At 41.0% G+C, this 17,457-nt stretch overlaps 1 protein-coding gene across 9 annotated transcripts in view; it reads left to right on the forward strand.

Moving 5' to 3' along the window:
• KLHL29 (kelch like family member 29) overlaps positions 1 to 17,457 on the forward strand; it is a 393,114-nt gene that overhangs the window by 10,338 nt on the left and 365,319 nt on the right. For 2 of the 9 annotated variants that reach the window (XM_069011679.1, XM_069011682.1), the window contains exon 3: positions 8,670 to 12,693. The exons of 1 other annotated variant lie outside the window; for it this stretch is intronic. The gene's annotated coding sequence lies outside the window, so the exon portion shown is untranslated. The remainder of the gene's footprint in view (positions 1 to 8,669; positions 12,694 to 17,457) is intronic. 6 more of the 9 variants (XM_069011686.1, XM_069011688.1, XM_069011680.1 and 3 more) reach the window with 5 other exon arrangements.

A 17,457-nucleotide genomic window follows, 5' to 3' on the forward strand; every position in this document is an offset into this window, starting at 1 on the left:
ATACCCTAGAACAACTTCATGAGCAAAGTTTTGTTGCCCAGAAACATCTATAAAAAGACAGAAATGCTTCACATTCCATGTATAGAGGGAAGTTGCAAATAGTTTTGGCATTGCAGTTGGTTAACTGCAGATTGTACTGTGGAAGCTGGAAACAAATATCTAACCATCCTGGTGAACTAAGAAAGTGCCATATTCTGTATGAAATGGAAGCACAAAGACTTTCCAGGGAACTCTGGAAAGCAGTGGAGTTATTCCATTTTCCTTCATGTGACCTCAGTGTTCTATTCTGTCTTTTATTTAGCTGCCACTCTGAAGCTTTGCTGTTGCACAAAAAAAAAAAAAAATCCTTAGAAAGTATGTGGGGTCAACTTGAGTTCTGTGTGTAACTGCAGCTTTTTTTGGCTGCATTAGGGTCAGGCTCGTGCAGTCCCATCTGCCTGGTAGCTCTCCTCTTCCAGTGTGGCTGGCTTGCCAAAGCAGTCTGCTTTACATATATATATTCTCAGAGTAGCTGTACACGCTCTCTGACCCCAAGTTTCTGCATTATCTCTTCTGTCACTGCATCTTCAACCTTAAGCTCTCTTTTTTTAGATTTATCTTGTTTCAAATTAATGAAAGCACCACCCACAATTATTGAGCATCTGAAGGATAAAACACATCCTGTTAACTTCAGTTTATATTTGAAAGATTTTTTCCATCTTTGCTTTTTCTGTTTTGGCAATAAACTCTTCTGGAACAAGGGCTGTTATTTTTTTCCTGTACAGTTAGAGCTGCCTCCCTAGTTGTGCCTGGTGCTTTAACAGGACAAAAATGATTCATAAGCTCTGAAAACGCTGTTCTTCTCTACCCCTCCTTTCTCCATTTCAGTCGACAAAGATTCTGTTATGCTGAGGCAAAGCAGAACTTAATGCCACTTTTCTGTTTCTCTTAATTGCTTATTTTTTAAGATGAAAATATATCCTAGAGAGGTAAAATGAACATTAAAACATGTAATGATTCCTAAAATTATTTTAATAGTACTTTTTTTTTAACTTTGGGAGGGTTCTAATCCAGAGATATTTAGCAGTAAAACAGGCTTGTTAGTCAGGGCTGTATCTGTTTCTTCTGGAAGGCAAGTATGTGCTTTGTCTCACTCCATTAAAAATAGTAATCCTAGGAATATATCGAAGGCTCCAAACTATTTTGGAGGTGGTTGTTGATGTAGAGGTCCACAGTCACGCCCACCAGAGGGCATTTTATCACCAGTTTCTTGGGGAAAAAGTTTTTTTCCTTAAGTCATGAATAAAGTAGTAAATATTGGATGGGAAAGCAATGTATGAAACATTGTACAGATAGCTTTTTTGTTTATATATAAATACATATGCTTATTTCCTGGCTGTATTTATATGTAAATAAGTAATGATGTCAGCTTGAATGGTTGGGTTTCCCCTCTGCTTCCTAAATACTTTCTAATTTTATGTAGGGATAATCTGGGGAGAAAGGAATTCCTTAAAGCTCTCCCACAGCTGGTATAGCCATCGGTTACCAGGAAACTGCCCTCCCTGCCACACAAGTGCAGCAGATGCTCTGGATGATTGCAGTGTAGCCTTGCTCCCCCTCTCCAGGGCGCTCGGAAGCAGAGGCTGCTGTTCAGAAGCCCTTCTCATTTAGGAGGCTGGAATTTGCGAATATAGTTAATAGCAAAGCCCCTGGATCTAAAGGAAGCACTTGGCAGCTGGGGAAGTGTACATCTGCCAGATGGACCTGACATCTTGTGTTTGGCAGCCGTTAATGCTAAGGCATGATATGCAAAATCCAAGGATGACAGCTAGGAAATGAATTTTTATTTTAAAAACTGTGTTTTGATTTTGGTTTTTGCTTTCTTCTTCTTATCCATCTTCCATTATGAAATAAAGCTCTGCAGAAAGGGAAAAAGAAATCTGCTCCTGAAAATACCTTTTCTGGCCAGTTTTCAGGGTGCTTCCTCATGAAGCTGACATCTGTGCTGAAGGTTGGCCTGCCCTAGTTCAGATGTGTGACCTTCGTCAGCCTGATACAGCACATATAATGTGATTAATTCCCTTCGATTCCCTATGGATAAATATATTCTCTCCAGCAGAGCCCCTGTGACTTGTTTGCAGCCTCAGCAGAGGCCTGGAGTCATGTGAGACCAAACTGCAAACCTGGGCAGGGCTCTGAACAGCCTGTGCTGGGACATGTGGGCAGAACAGTGGTAAAAGCCTTTTTCTGTGTGGGACTCTCTCTGCATGTGTGTAGCACGTGCTCTGAATTATTTGAGTGGAGGTTTGGAGACTTTGTGATCTTTGAGAATCTGGCCCTTATCCACAGAGGATACAGTGATCTTGTTTGGGATAAGGGAAGCAAAGATAAAAGGCAAGGGCATAGTTGTTTAAAGCACAACCTCTGTGCAGATGGCTGCAGTAGGGATGGATGCACTCACTGTCTGTTTTCTGTGCTGTTAGTGGGGAGGCAGAAGGTGCTTTGGCTTCCCCTTATTCCAAGGGTTTTGTGGTGCTCTGGTCTGAAGACTCTTCTATACAAAATAGGGTGAAGACCCTCAACCAGTGGTGGTTAGGGAGCTATGTGGAAACAGTTGCTCGGATCTTAAAATGATTGCAATGAAAAAGTGAGGTGCAGGATTAATCAAGACTAGCTGTGCCTGATCAGCAGCAGGCAGTCTCATACTAAACTACCTCAATGTTTTTCAGCCTCTTTATTCAGATGATATATCCTTTAGCCAGGAAATATTTTTTTTCCAGCAGTGTTAGTGTCTGTGCAAATAAATGACCTATAAAAGAATTTTATTAATTCTCTAGGACTAAAACTTTGAATAACATTTTTAGCTAGATAAATTTGCTTTCTAGAACTGTCCAAATGATTTGATAAAGACCTATGTCTTTGCCATCTTGCCATTGCTGAATTTAGTAGCTTAATATACCCAAGGGTTGTAAAAGATAGCTTGTGGTTAAGAGTTGAGGGAGTTGCGGGGTTTTATTAATATTTGAGGGCTCAAGTGTAAATTAGTGTTAAAAGGACTTTGGATGTGATTCTGTATTTTGTTTCCTTTGGTTTTAATTTTGCCTGTGGTGATGAGCTAGAGCACATATCAGTGTGGGGACCTGACTGTAAAGACTTAAGTGAGGGAGTGTTGTCTTACTGGGTGATTTAGTCTGCTAAGAACTTTGCCAGGATAAAAAACCCCAAACCTGTTAGGAAGAGGAAGTCAACAGGGTATAAAAAAAGTAGATGGCAGCACTAAGCTGCTCTGAAGGAGAAAGAATTTGAAGGTGAGAAGGATGAAAAAGCCTGTTAAATCTGCAATTATTGCAACAGTGCAAAGCTCCCGCAACATGATAGTAACTCATATTAGCAAAAGAACCTTGCAATCTGGTTTCCCTGCTGTTATGCTGGGAGCAGATACTACTGCTGTTTCTTATTTCATTAGTGAGGACCATATGAGGTCTCAGGGTAACTCTGAGCTAAAGCAAGCTCGTATCTACGTTTCCTACAGAGTGACTTAAGGATTTGACCTGACTGCTGTTTGTATCTCGGTGCTAACTTATTAGCACTATTGTTATTGTATCAGAAACAATTCCTTTACTTGCAAAGTATGTTCAAAGACATCTGTAACTTCAACATATTTTCATTGTGGCATATAGGTCTGTGGCAAAGCCCTGAGTTATTTGTTCTGTTAGTAGGACCACACAGCCAAGTGCTTTTTGACAGAAGTAGCCAATACCAGACTGAAATCTTATAAAGATGCATATTATTCTGTATTGAATTGGTATTTTAATGTGCCTCAGCAGAAGCCTTTCATATCAAAAAAACTACTTGTCACCTTTTGCTTACTCTGCTGCTTTGCTCAGTGTGATGTTAAACACTGACACCAAAGGCACCTCTGGAGGGGACAGGGAGGAGATGCTTGCATTGGAGCCAGGTGACCACCTTGCTTGAAACCTATTTTTGAGAAGCAAAAGACTGTCTTTGCATTTTGTGAGCTCCAGAATCAAGCAAACAGAAGACAAGTTCCCTAGTTTTGTTATTGTGCTTTGAGGCAGCCTGTCCACTAATAAGCTGAGGAGTTGGCAGCATGTGCCTGGGGAAGAATCTTGGAGGCTTTCAGCTTTGAACAGAATGGGAGAAAATCCATGTGTTTTTAATTACCAAACCAGCTGTTTCCAATGTTTTATCTGACCAGCCCTCTCCTTAGGGAGCAGGAGAACTCACTAATGGTGTAGAAGGTGAGCTTCTTGGACTCTTGTCAGGCTTGGTGCTGTGACAACTTCCCTAGAGAAGTCTGTTGCAGTGTTCAACCACCCTCTCAGTGAAGAACCTCTTCTCAGTGTCTAATCTGAACATTTTTGATCAATTTGATCAACTGCAAATGGGAAACGAGTTGTATGGATGGCTATTTGGTATAGCTAATGAGAAAATTCTCAAAATAATGTAAGAACCAATAAATCAACAAAAAGAAAGCAAAACAACTGAAAAAACCCAACCAAAAAACTCAACCCAAGAACTTTTTACATAGGTTGATTTGTAGCCTCTGCACTGAAAGTAACTAACTTTATATGGTGATGATTGCATGTATTGTTTGTTATTATAAGTATTATAGGAATTTGGCAAGGTTTAAGACTGCTAAAATAAACTGTTATTTTAGGAAACAGCAAGTAAGTTCTGCTTCTGGAGAACTGGATATGTTTTGAAGACATAATTTTTAATATTACAGTTTTTGTACCTTCTTGAGTAGCTAAGGTGGTTAACTAATATACATCAAGAGTAAAGAGCTTGTTTATCACATGGATCTTCTTGGTCCAGTTGTGACCTCAGAAAGATGGGAGATATGATAATGTTTTTTTGTCTGAATTTAAGTTTCTGTGATACTCCGTTTTTTTTTTTTTTAAAGTGTTTTTCAGAAAAAAAAATCCACTGCTTTTAAAGGGCTAAATGTTTTGTGTTCAAATGAAGCTTAAGAACAAGCTGACCATGGAGCTACCAGACTTCCAGTCCATGTAATCAAGTACCTACTTCCAGCAGTTCCCAAGGCCAACTGTTTATAAAAGGAGAAATGATATTTTCATTTGGGCTGTTGTAATTATATTTGTCTAAGAGTACCTTTCGTTATCCCAGAAGTTAAATACCTTGTACCAAGATCTGTTTTATCATACACTCTTAAATCTATTGAAGTTCTTAATTATATGTGTGTGCTTTGGTGCAGTTCTTGCTTTTTTTTGGCCCTGACAACTTCTGGCTTCAAGCTCTGCAGTCTGGTTAGACATTTTTGAGACTGTCTTATTTTTATCTGTTCTGTAACTTGTAGCTTTTATTGAATTTCCCTTTGTTATGCAACCAAGAAGAGAGAAACTGAAGTTATGACTTCTCTCTGCTAGTCATGATGTTACATTTTTATTTCATCTCTCAAGTCTGCTATCCAGTCTTAAGTCTGCCTTCAAATAAGCTTCTCCACATCCAAAATACTCTTGTTATGGTCCTCTGAGTCTCCAGTATTTCTCATGGATTTGGGTGCCTAGCACAGAGTAAGGAAGCAATACTGCTGATTTGATAGTGGCACTTCAAAACTGCATTATTCCTCAAGCGAACATACTAAAGGCTTCTTGGGTATTGTTTTCCCTGCTTCACCAAGCAGTTGTTTCAGGGTTTTCTCTGATCTCTCCAGAATGGTGCCCATATGAATTTAGCTGAAGGACTGAAAGTCTGGATAGCTCTCCTTGAGATTAAATTACTTGATCTACTCTGTTTATTTCAATACAGGTTATCTTTGATGTTTTTAAGGTTGGGGGTTTCCCTTTTGCAAAAATCAGTGGTTCTTCTGAGTTATTTTACATATTAGGACATTTTGGGGAATCTGAATTGGATCTTATTCTATTTTTGGAACTAGGCTAATGTCAAGAAATTCTCATTTCTCACATGTATATCAAGGGTCCAGGATTTCCACAGGTTTCCTTTCTTTACCAAGCTTTGCATCAGCGGGAGATGGTGGTTTGCTGAAGTCTGGCTGTTCCCTTACTGTGCTCAGGATTAGACACTAAGTTTAGTCTCTTTCTGGTTTTACTCTCAGGAACAGATCATGGAGAGGAGGGGAAGAATGAGCAGTATGACTCAGTGTACAGCATGCCCTCTCTGTCTGACAAGCTGTGCAGTCCCTGAGGTTTCTGTCAGCTCAGGCCAGAGCAGTGGTATCTTCAGTGCTGACAGGCTTGTGTTTGAGTCCTCCTCTACAGATCTGAGTGTGCTGCATTCCCCCAGCGGAGCAATGCTCATCTCTGCTTGTATGTCTCATCCCCATCCCACCTATTTTCCTGTGTTGCCTTTATAATGAGTCAAGTTGAATTTCTTTAAAAAAACTTGATAAAAAAAAAACCCCTCAAACCCAACTTCCCTCTCCAGCTTTAGCTTCTGGCTGTCATTTCTCAGGTGTCTGAACAGTTGCCTCAAGGCTTCTGCTTCTCTGTTCATTTGTGCTGATTTAAGCTGAACACAGCTGATTTATGAAATATATCTTAAACAAAGTTGGCTGAATAGCAAGGTTTAGTTTCTCTTTTTTTTTTTTTTTTTTCTCCCTTCATGGGAACTTAATTACTGGGGGGTAGAAATGATTTTGGTGGCTGGTATTTTTCTGGTTTTATTCAATTTTCATGAAAATTAGATCCAAACATAAGAACATTTCCTTCACGCTGGAAATTCTAAGAAAATATCACTTATAAACACTGAAACAAACAAATAAAAATGTATCCATTGCTTGTTTGCTTTGAAGTAATACTTGTATATAATCAAATGACTCCAGAAGCTGGCAGGCAGCTTTAAGAACAACATCAAATGTGATTAAAGCAAATACTCAGTTGGCAACAGTTGGACCTTTATCACAGTTAAGGCTTCTCAGCGTCAGACTTCCAGCACTCCTGAAACAGTGAGAATGAATAAATAACCATCTTCAGGAAATCTGAGGTGATCATGTCTGCTTGGCCCTCATCTTGCCATTTCTGCTCCGTGACTTTCTGCATTTCTGCTCCGTGACTTTCTGCATTTCTGCTCCGTGACTTTCTGCATTTCTGCAGTGCCTCATGTCAGGCTTTGCAAAGCTGTAGGAACAGGGAAGCTGAGATGCAGAGAAGAGAAGGGATTTGCCTGAGGCGCTCAGATCAAATGTACTCCCAGTTCTGGTGGCAGAAATTACGACTTGCACATTTCTCTCTAGGCTCCAGTAATCTGTTGTCCTGTAGGGTAGCACCATTTTTACCTGGGCAGTCTGGAAGGTTACCTGCCCCCAGGGATGGGTTGGTGGCCCTTGGCTGCAGTGGGGAGGTGAAGCTTTGCCTGTGCTTCGAGCACATTGTAGTGGCGATAATAAAACCACATCTGCCCCACTGCCAAGGACTTGGCTGGCCTTGTAAAGATGAAATTTACTTCTAGTGTGCCTGTCCATCCTAGTCATCGTAGAATAGACAGAGACAAGACAATGTTTTATAATTTTTTTTTACTCTAAAAGCAAAAGGGTCCTTCACCTCAAAAGGATTGAAAAATCTTCTTTGTCATACGCTGCCACAACAAGGCCTGTGGCTTACAGCACTTGAATTTTGCCATTTTATTTTGTGAAATACTTGTTCTTTATTTCAGTTGTACACTGGGCTGTAGGATGTGGTAGGCTTCTGTAGCAATGCCCTCAGTCTGCCCCAGTGTGTGCCTCTGTGATGGCTGACAGTCCCAGAGACCTTGCCAGGGAGCTGCTGAACACTGTATGCAAAGAAGTAGCAAAAATACTATGGAATTGAGCCCTAGCAGGCAAAAAAATTATTTCAAAGCTGTGACTGAGGCAAGTTTTTCTGAGCTTGGCAAAGGAGGCTGCAATGAAGGTTGCCTTGGAACTGTCATCATGCTGTAAGGGAACTCATGGTTTTTGGCTTGGGGATTATAGGGTGTTAGCATAGATAGAGCCACGGGGTCCTAAATGGTTTGGGTCTCTTGGATAATTTCTGCTAGTGTGAGTAGTCGAATTGGGGCAGCTACTCCAAACTGCTTGATTCCTTAAATGAGATGCCTCTTGCACGGAGTCAGCAGTGTTCTGGTAACCTGGAAGAATGTGGGTGACTAATCTGCAGTAGAGTGCAAAGTCATACCTCTGGCACCAGTGCTGTGCAGGAGCCTGTGCACTGGCACAGTGATGAATGGAGCTGATGGGCTTACGTGCAGGGCCATGGTCTGTCAGAAGCTGTCTTGATGAGTAGTCCTCATCCTATTGCTGCTGGATAGCTGTGGGGATTATTCTGTATTGCCCATAGGTGGGGTTTTTGCTTGTAAAAACTGAGTCATGAGGTAGGAAAAGCCCTTTACACCATTCTGGGTGTCTGATGCCCAGACACCAGCAGCAGCTATCAGGTATCTCTTTCTCAGTAGCACAGAAAAGCGAGGGCTGTGGGGTAGGACTGAAACTCCTCATCCTATCCTTCGTCTGTCCTTAGGGCACAGAGCTGGGGCTCAGACCTAAGAGCAGCAGTAGGTGATACTGCTGCAGAGATAAGGGATATGAGCAGGACTATCAGAGAAATAGAGTATTGGAAATCTGAAGCACTGTCCAAAAGGGAAACATCCACAAAAGGGAAGTGGGATGTGCAGGAAGGAGATGATAGTGCTTTTTCTGTTTGCACTTAAAGGAGAACTAAGAGGATAATCTGCTGTGACAGCTGCCAGGTACCTGCTGCACTGCTGCCTTAGTGATGCACCAGTCCTTGCCCAGCACCTTGGCTGCCAGCTGTTGATAGAGGGATGCAACATGGATGGCCCAAGTGGAGACACTACTCCTTTTGGAAGAAGGAAGAACTTGGTTTGTGGAGAACAGAACAACTACAGAGAGCAAAATGCTTCCTTTCTGTGTGGAATAAGTGACTTCCAGTTAAAGATAGGCTGCAGTGTTTCTTAGGCAATTCTGCAAAGCTTCAAGAAAGGAAGGAGTAGCAATTGAAGACATTGTTCATAACTCATCTTGTTGCTGAGACCTGTCAAGCCTTTGCATTACTTGAATTGTTTTATTTCCATATTTTAAAACCATCTGAGAAGGAAATTACTGTCCAGCTGTCTTCCAGCTGTATTTTCATAGAGGTTGACCCTGTTTCCAGCCTGAGAATATGTTGCCAATTACCTTCCTTTTTTAGTTACTTTCTCTAAGTGTCTTATCTCCTAGTTCTCACCTAGTTCTTGACTTGATGGGGTTTCTCCCCATCAGTCATGAATATAATTATACAGCTGTTATGGCAAGTCTTCAAGCTTTGAATGGTGGTTATGGGAGAAAACATTTAAAAGTATTTCACCCTTTTGGGGGAACATGCTCTTTCTAACAGACCGGGTGGGCCACCTTCTTTTACTCCCTGTAACCAAGCCAACACTTCTGTGGTCTGGCAGGACTTGCTCTGACATGAGGATCGAGAGGTCATGAGGTCCCATTTCCCTGTTAGGCTCCTTGTGTTTGACTGCCACTTGAGAGTGGGACTGAGAGGCTGTCATAGGGCAGCATTTCTTGAAGTGACCTACTTCTTTCATCTGGCAGTGACACCTCACCCAACCAGCAAAGCTGTATGTGCCAAATTATGTACGTGTTTGGTAGCTCTGGAGTACAGACCACAGTCTTTTCGTAGAATGGAAGCCAACCCCTGGCGTTGGGCTGGTCCTCTATAGTTGCCAACTGCCTGGCTTATAATCTTGAAAAAGTGCACCCAAGATCTACTGTTAATAATTTGGCTATGCAAGCTTTCCACCTACATCTTAACTAAGAGGCAAAGGTTTGTGCTTTCAACGTGAGAAAGGTCAGGGTTTACACTGTCCTATAAAAGTTTGTGGTTATGGATTGAACTCCTTGTTTTTGATGTAAAAAACGCCCAAAAAATCAACAAACTAAAATCAGTAGTTCAACTCTCTAAGCAGGTATCCCTTAAAAACTTGTTGGACAGTCCAGAAAAGCCTGTTACACACTTCAAAAGAAAGTGCTAAATGTTTTCAGAAATGTTGTGTGTTACTGGCTTAGGGCACTTCTGGCAAGTTCAGTATTTAGGCAATATTCTAAGCAGGGTAGCAATAGGGAAACTCCCACTGATGGAGAGTTTGCTTAAACTATTTAAAAACTTAAACCAGTCAAATCTTTACTTAAGTTAGAGAAAAATGTTGAAATGTGTTCTTTTACAGAAAGGGATTTCCTTTTGAACCCGGCTGGACATCTTTAGCTTGAAAAGAAAATCAGCTGCACAGGTAGATACCAAATCTGCTCTGCAAAGAGCTGTTAGTCCCACTGGAAAGATTCCTGAAATGAAAACATCTCCAGCACAATGTAGTATCAGTAGTGGATCCTTCCCCTCGTGGTAGTTCGGAAACACAAAATGTGGAGCATCAGTCAAGCAGTTTTCTTGAGATCTTGTACTACTACATTTCTCGTGAGAGGGGGCAGCCAGTGTTTGCTGGATCAGTTGGTTTTGGGGTGGAGGTTTGTTTGGGGTTTTTTTGTTATTGTGTTTGTTTTGTTTTGTTGATTTTTTTTTAATAGTAGCTCTGAGGAAAAGCATAATAGCAAAGAGAGTTCAGCAAACTTCAGCAAAATAGGCAGGCAAAGTAGTCTGCTAGGAAGTATCATAATTAAAAGCAAACTACATTTGTCAAAATAAATGAACAAAACACAGTTTATGGTACATTAACTTGTTTGCTTACTTGCACATAACCAAATTCTTTTGGATTAGCAATTGGTATCCCACTCATTAGTGAATGTTAATTAGATTCTATTGTGATACTTATTCGCAAATTTTAGAAGAGGGAAAGAAAAGGAAACAAGTTATCGGGGCCAGGCCCGGTAAACTGCTAAGCACTCTTTGGCTTGATCTGAATTTAAAGGCATTACTTAATCTTTCCTTCTTAACAGGGTAGAGCCAGCTACCTGGAGCCCACCAGGACAGCAGCAAACTTGTGTTGTCTGTCACAGCTCAGTTGCTCTGTGATTCAGGTTTGATTTTTTGGAAGATGCCAGAGGTGTTGCAGACCCTCCTGTGCTGCCAAGCCTGGGCCAGGGTCTGGCCTTCACCTCTCCCTGTCGTGCTGGGGGGTGAGTGGTGCAGCTCAGCCGCTCTTGTGTTCCACCCTTCGGAGCTGCAGCTGCCTCTCCTGTTACCCACGGCTCTTCCAGAAGGTACAAAGTGAAATTAGGGCGAGTCTTGCCAAATCCTTTGCTGACTCTGAGGCTGTGAATACCATTAGTGAAAACTGACTGTAGAAGAAATTCTCATGTTGCTGTTGAGAGAGGTAATGGCTGTGTCTGAAACGTTTCCATGCTACCGACATGAAGAACGAGGCACTGGTTTGTGTCACAGTCACAAGCCAAATCCCTGCAACAGGGGAGGCTTCTACATGTGTTTGAAGGTGGCAGAGGACCTGTTTTGGCAAATGCATTAATTCTTAGTGAATGATTAGGTGGGGTGGAGCTCTTCTCCCTCTGTATCAAGGAGGTTTCCCTCTTGATTTTTTAATTTTTTATGAGTAAGGTACAGGAAAGAAACTGCATAATTCATTGAACTGTGTTTTAATCAGATGTTAGAATTTCACAATTCCATATGTCTTCCTAGGTATCTTAGCAATTTTTTTGGGGTAACAGTAAAACACGAATCATTCCACTGTTACCTCTTCCTGCTTCACCAAGCAGGACTCAAATGAGGAGATCGGTACAGTGATCCCAGGCCAAGAGCCTCAGAGGTTTCTAGCCGAGAAAAGACTGCAAAAGACAGTTATGAGGTGATGTAGCAGAAGCTCTTTAATGTTTTTAACATCCAGAATGTCAAGGAAGAAGCCATTTTTACTCATACCTGAATGTTGTTTCTTCATCCTAGGTAGCAGGTAAAGAAGCTTGCTGTTCTCTTTGAAGCACTTGTTGATCCGTGTCTCCTGCCTGGCATAGATGTCTGTACCATCTGTGGCCAGGGATGCATTCCTTTATATTGTCCTGGTGATCTTGGCACAGAATTGGTGCTTTCTTGTATACCCTTAATTAATCTCATCTGAAGTGTGCTTCTAATAAACTTCTTCTAAGTTTTGTCACCAAACTCTTACGTCTGTTAGAAATATGATTGGCATATACATTGTGATTTTTTTTTTTTAAGAAGCTTCTTTATCTAGAGAAATATGATGAGAAAACGACATTGGAGGAGTTGATTATGCTTGGTCTCCAGTGCACCATTAGCTGCATACTGCTGGCAAGTTTGGAAGATTAGAAATAGCTATTTTTGATGCTGAACTTCTTATTTTCAGGGTATTACAACCTCACTCTAAAATGCTGAAGTACTTCCAATGACTTTAGAAGAAGCGCAAGTTGATTTCAGAACCTGTGGTAAACCAGATTGATGAGTAACTTGGGGTAGCTAGAGCATGAAGAGCAATGGGATGTCATAACTCTCTGGAAGAGTCATCTGTGTGTAACTGAACTCAGGATGATGTCATATCTCAAGCCATTCGGGGATCACTGAAGTCTACAGAGATAGATTTTACCCCTTGTCATGGGGAATCATCTGGATCAACTCCAGGCTGCAACTTGTTTGGACCTTCTGGTCTGTGAGAATTTTTTTCAGGCATGCTGGAAACATGGTTCATTTAACAAGGCTTATCAGCAAAACCAGGATCTGTGTTAAGGCTGATATTCCTGCCTAAGAGAAGGTTTCTTGCATCATTTCCATATGAGCATTTTTATTTTGCTGTGATTGATGGCCAGCATTTAACCAGACCATCTTTGGTTACGCAGAGCTGAATGTTTGCATGCTGAGCTGTCAGGTGCATGGCCAGTATGGTTGAAATATAAAGATTCAAATTAGATACACTCATACTGAGTGCACTTCAAGGAATGGCAGAATAGTTTGGGTTGGAAGGGACCTTTAAAGTCTAGTCCAATCCACCTGCCGTGGGCAGAGATGTCTACAACTACGTCAGGTTTCTCGGACTCCCATGCAACCTGACCTTGAATATTTCCAAGGATGGGGTACCTACCACCTCTCACCACCCTCATTGTAACAAACTTCTTTATATCTAATCTAAATCAGCTCTCTTAGTTTAAAATGATTGCTTATTGTCCTATTGCAGCAGGCCCTGCTAAAGAGTTTGTCCCCATCCTTTTTATAGGCCCCCTTCAAGTACTGAATGGCCGCAATAAGTTCTCCCTGAGCCCTTCTCTTCCCCAGGATAAACAACCCAACTCTGCTTTTCCTAACAGGAGGGGTGTTCCATCCCTCCAGTCATTTTTGTGGCCTTTTCTGGACTTGCTCTACCAGGTCAATGGCCTTTGTATGCTGAGAGCCCCAGAGCTGGATGCAGCACTGCAGATGTGGTTTCAAGAAGGTGGAGTAGAGGGGCAGAATCACCTCCCTCACAGTTCATAAGAATTTCTGAGCTCAGGTCCTTGAGATAAACTGGGCATAGGAACAGTTAAATAAGTTCTCCCATTGTGCTGTGAAAACACTGCAGGTGCCTGTCTTGGTCCAGTTGATAAGTGGAAAAGTAAAAGTGAGACTCTTCCAGGGTGTGCACCAGGGTGTGCACCAGGGTAGCATCAGCCTTTTGGCACCATTTGGACTCAGCTGGGCTTTGATATTTGTACCTGTCATTAAAAACTTAAACACTGAAGAAGGACATAATTGCAAGAATTTTATATTAAAATTATTCTAATAAAAGCCATTGGAGTTGGGATTCTTAAAACCCATTCACTAGGAGTACATCAGTTCCTGTCTTGATCTAGTCTCTGGGATTTTTTAAGCTGACTTTATTCTGTGTAAATTAAAACCAAAACTGAGACCAAACTGATTTTGAGGAAATTTTTAGACTCCGTGGAATTGAACGTAGTTCTTCTGGTCTTCTAAAATTATGCTTTCAACTTCTGCACCAGGAATATATATCAAGTTGGGACTTTTCCATAGTCATTTAAATCTTGCTGAGTGCTTTGAGTTTATCAGCAGGAGTACATGATGTGTTCTTCCCTTTCTACCTCTACCCCCTTCCACAACTTTTTATTTCTATGTGATTGTGCCCTATTGGATATAAAGTAAACATGCTTGCTCCAGAAAGCTCTGTGATGCAAGGAAGAATAGAGATCTGCTCTTCCCATGGTGACAGAATGCCTAAATAAATAGTTGCCAGTATGAGCATAGAAGCTGGAGCAATGGTAGTTTAACTACTAGGAAATGTATTCAAAGAGCTACTGGTAGTAGAAGAAAATCAGCTAAAAATAAAGTCTGCCCCTTCGTAATGTTGCATGGTGGGTAGAAGGGAAATATTTATCAATTTTCTACATCTCCCCTTCCCCCCTCACCTTTATTTGAAAGCTCTCATTCAGTGGTGTAAGGGGATTGTCAACAACTGCATATGCAACTATAAGTTTTTTTTTTCACCCAGTAAAACCACTTTTATAATTTGGATGCTGAAAATAGCTGCCTTCCTGCAGGACGATGGAAAGTGCTGCAAAATGAGATCTCACTTGCAGAAAAATGTGTGCCTTTGTTTTAAAGACAGCAGTAAAAGGATTTGTTTTGGGTGTTAAATATGTCCGCATTGTAAAGAGCCAGCAACCCACTTTGTTTTTAAATGTTTAAATAATTATTCCTATGCTATGCTGCCGTGAATTATGATTAATTATACGAGTCACAACTTGGTAAGAACCAACCCATGAATGAAATATTATATTCAAGGGTTTGTTTTTCTGCCTGTTTTTTTTTTTAAATTCGTGAATTTTCTAATAAAAAAAAAAAAAGGCTGGCTACAAGAGGCCAGCTGGCACTATTATAGAGTGATAGGGGAGAGCTGTGAGCATCAAGGAGGCACAGCGTGACGGAAGGCAGCCAAAAGGATTAAGGTATCTTAGAACTTCTTTGCCGTAGGCTTAGTCTGATGGCAGAGGGAACGTGTAATTCCTGCTTTATTTTATTTGTGGCACAAGTGAGGAAGGGGGTTGGAGTTGTCATGACACAATTTGAGGGATCGGGCCAGTGGAGCTGTTGCTGGGGCATCATGGAAGTGCAGAAGGTCAAAATGGAGATGATGTTTTAGGTCACCTTTTTTCTAAAGCTGCCTTCCTGTGGGTCTGTTGGCATAAAAGGATAGTGAACGGGGCTGTCCAAATGGCAGAGGTTTCAAAGGGGGATTGGGAGTGATAAAAGAGTGCTCTGCTTTAGTATTAATGCTGGATTGGCAGAACTCTGCAAATATTTTCAACTATTTTCACTGTATATCCAGGAACTACAGTTGCCTCTTATATTAGACAATGTCCTATTTATTCTGTGAGAGGATAGGCTGCCCTTTATTTCTGCCTTTTTTTTATTTTTTAAATAAGCAACAACAGTAAAGTAGTAGATACTGATATCTTTAAACTTTGTTTTTGTGAAAATTCAGGGACTTCATTTTACATTCCAGAGATATCATTGATACCACCTTTTCTGTGTGCACCTATTTGCATGCTTATATATACACATACATGTATTTGTGGGTCTATATATATACACTGAAGGCCCACAAAGTTAATGATAAATTAAAAGATGCCCACATTCTAGTTTAAAGTTTTGGTATTTTTTTTTAGAATCCAGGTGTGAAGTTGACAGTGTCTCTTTAATACTTTCACTGGTATTATCTTTTAAATACTTCCATATTCAGTTTTAAAACATAAGTACTTGTGCCTCTTATCTTCTGCGACCACTGTTCTAGGAAAGAAAATCAACAGTCTTTGTAGGTATTTTACTTTCAAGGTATTGAGCCCTTGTGCCCTAATCTCTCTCGGAAGGGATTGTAGGAAGTGAAGTGCTGACTTGCTGCCTGTATTTAAATCCTCTTTGAGAACTTTTAATCTTTTTTATTTAATATTTTCAAGTCAGTTTGCAGCACAAGACTGCTCACAACTGCAGGGAGACTTGCCTTTTGGGAAGGCGAGCACAACCTGTTTTGCGATGATTGAGATCTGGACTGTGGCATGTTTAGCCAGCCCTCGGGGTAGAGGTTGGCTGGACCTTAGGAACAGCCCTTAAATACACACACATGCACCTTGTATAAAGCTGCTCATACTTCTGGAAATACCCATAGGGTGTGCCAAAAGGCTTATTGCCTTTTGGGGTTTGGGGTTGACTAACATCACTGCCTTAGCTGGGCTGAAGTGGACTGAGCTCAAGGCCACCCAACCCTTTGGATGCTATTTACAAAAGTAATTTGAGAAGACTGGAGAGCTCACAGAGATGGGTGCATCTCAGAATGGTGGCAGGTGACCACTGTTACAGAAGGAGCACTAGTTCTTTTCAGTTCTGAGTTTGGAAATCCTTGGGTTTTGCCTTACCACAGTCAGACTTTTGGGAAGGAAATCTTTCACTTCTCCCATACCTCTGGGGCATTCCTGAATCAGAGCCTTGAGTGTTTTATTTAACATACTTGTTTAATTTCTGATTGAGTTTTTTGAGTTGTGGGTTACTGCCTGTTTTTTCAATTTGTGTTTGTTGTTACATGACAAAAGTATTTTTTGTTCTTAATATGTGTGTACTTTATAGCTTCCTAATACAATCTATGCACTCTTTAGTGCAACTTGACTGGCCAAAAACATAACAAACAGCAAATGCTTTTATTAGTATTTTTTTCTCTTTATTAAATTGCCATAATTGATGCAAAATGAGCCCACACCTTAGCAAGAAGTAGAAGAAAATTGCAGCTGGTAAGATTGAAGCCTACTCTAAAGTGAGTGTTGACAAGACAGATGTGAAGAGGGAGGCCATGTTGTCACTGAGGCAGTGTTAAATCTCTCTCCCAAAACAATTGCATGTAAAGCTCCACCTATGTGGCTAATCATGTTTGCATTGTTGAATGTTTCCATAGCACAGCAGTGCCTGCGTGCTGCTTTAGATTAGATTAGCTGCACACTGTGTTGAATAGATAGCATTTTGGCTAACTGTGTGTCAAATGATACAGCTGCTATGAAGTGACTGAAGCAGCATCTTCCTCCTGCCCTAACCAAACCTGCAGGCTTGTCTCTGTGAGGCCATTTAAAATCATTAGCATCAACAGCTTAGTAGGGCTGACCAGAAGAGGGGATCTGAAAAGATTTTTTTTTTGTCTGTTGGAGAGGGAGACTGTTTTACTTGTAGAAGAATATTAATTTTGAAAAGCAATGGTTCCCAAAATCCACTTTGTCCCTTACAGAGGGAGAGCATCACCATTTCTGTTACAGAGCAATTTTGTGATCAAGTCCTGGATGTACAGTCCTGCATAGACTAATATCTGGAAGTAGGTTATTAAAGAGAAGAAATGTTTTTCTTGCCTAGATGCTTAGGTCATAAGTAGAGATACTTCTTTTTTTTAACCTAGATAGCAAGGGAGGAGGTGCAGTATGAGCAAGGTGCACTTCTGTTCCTGCAGCAGTAGCACATGCTCCTGTGGGTACAACTCTCTCAGGTGGCTGACATG

This window comes from Aphelocoma coerulescens, chromosome 3 (assembly GCF_041296385.1).
Source record: "Aphelocoma coerulescens isolate FSJ_1873_10779 chromosome 3, UR_Acoe_1.0, whole genome shotgun sequence".
In the NCBI taxonomy this organism is placed as follows: domain Eukaryota; kingdom Metazoa; phylum Chordata; class Aves; order Passeriformes; family Corvidae; genus Aphelocoma; species Aphelocoma coerulescens.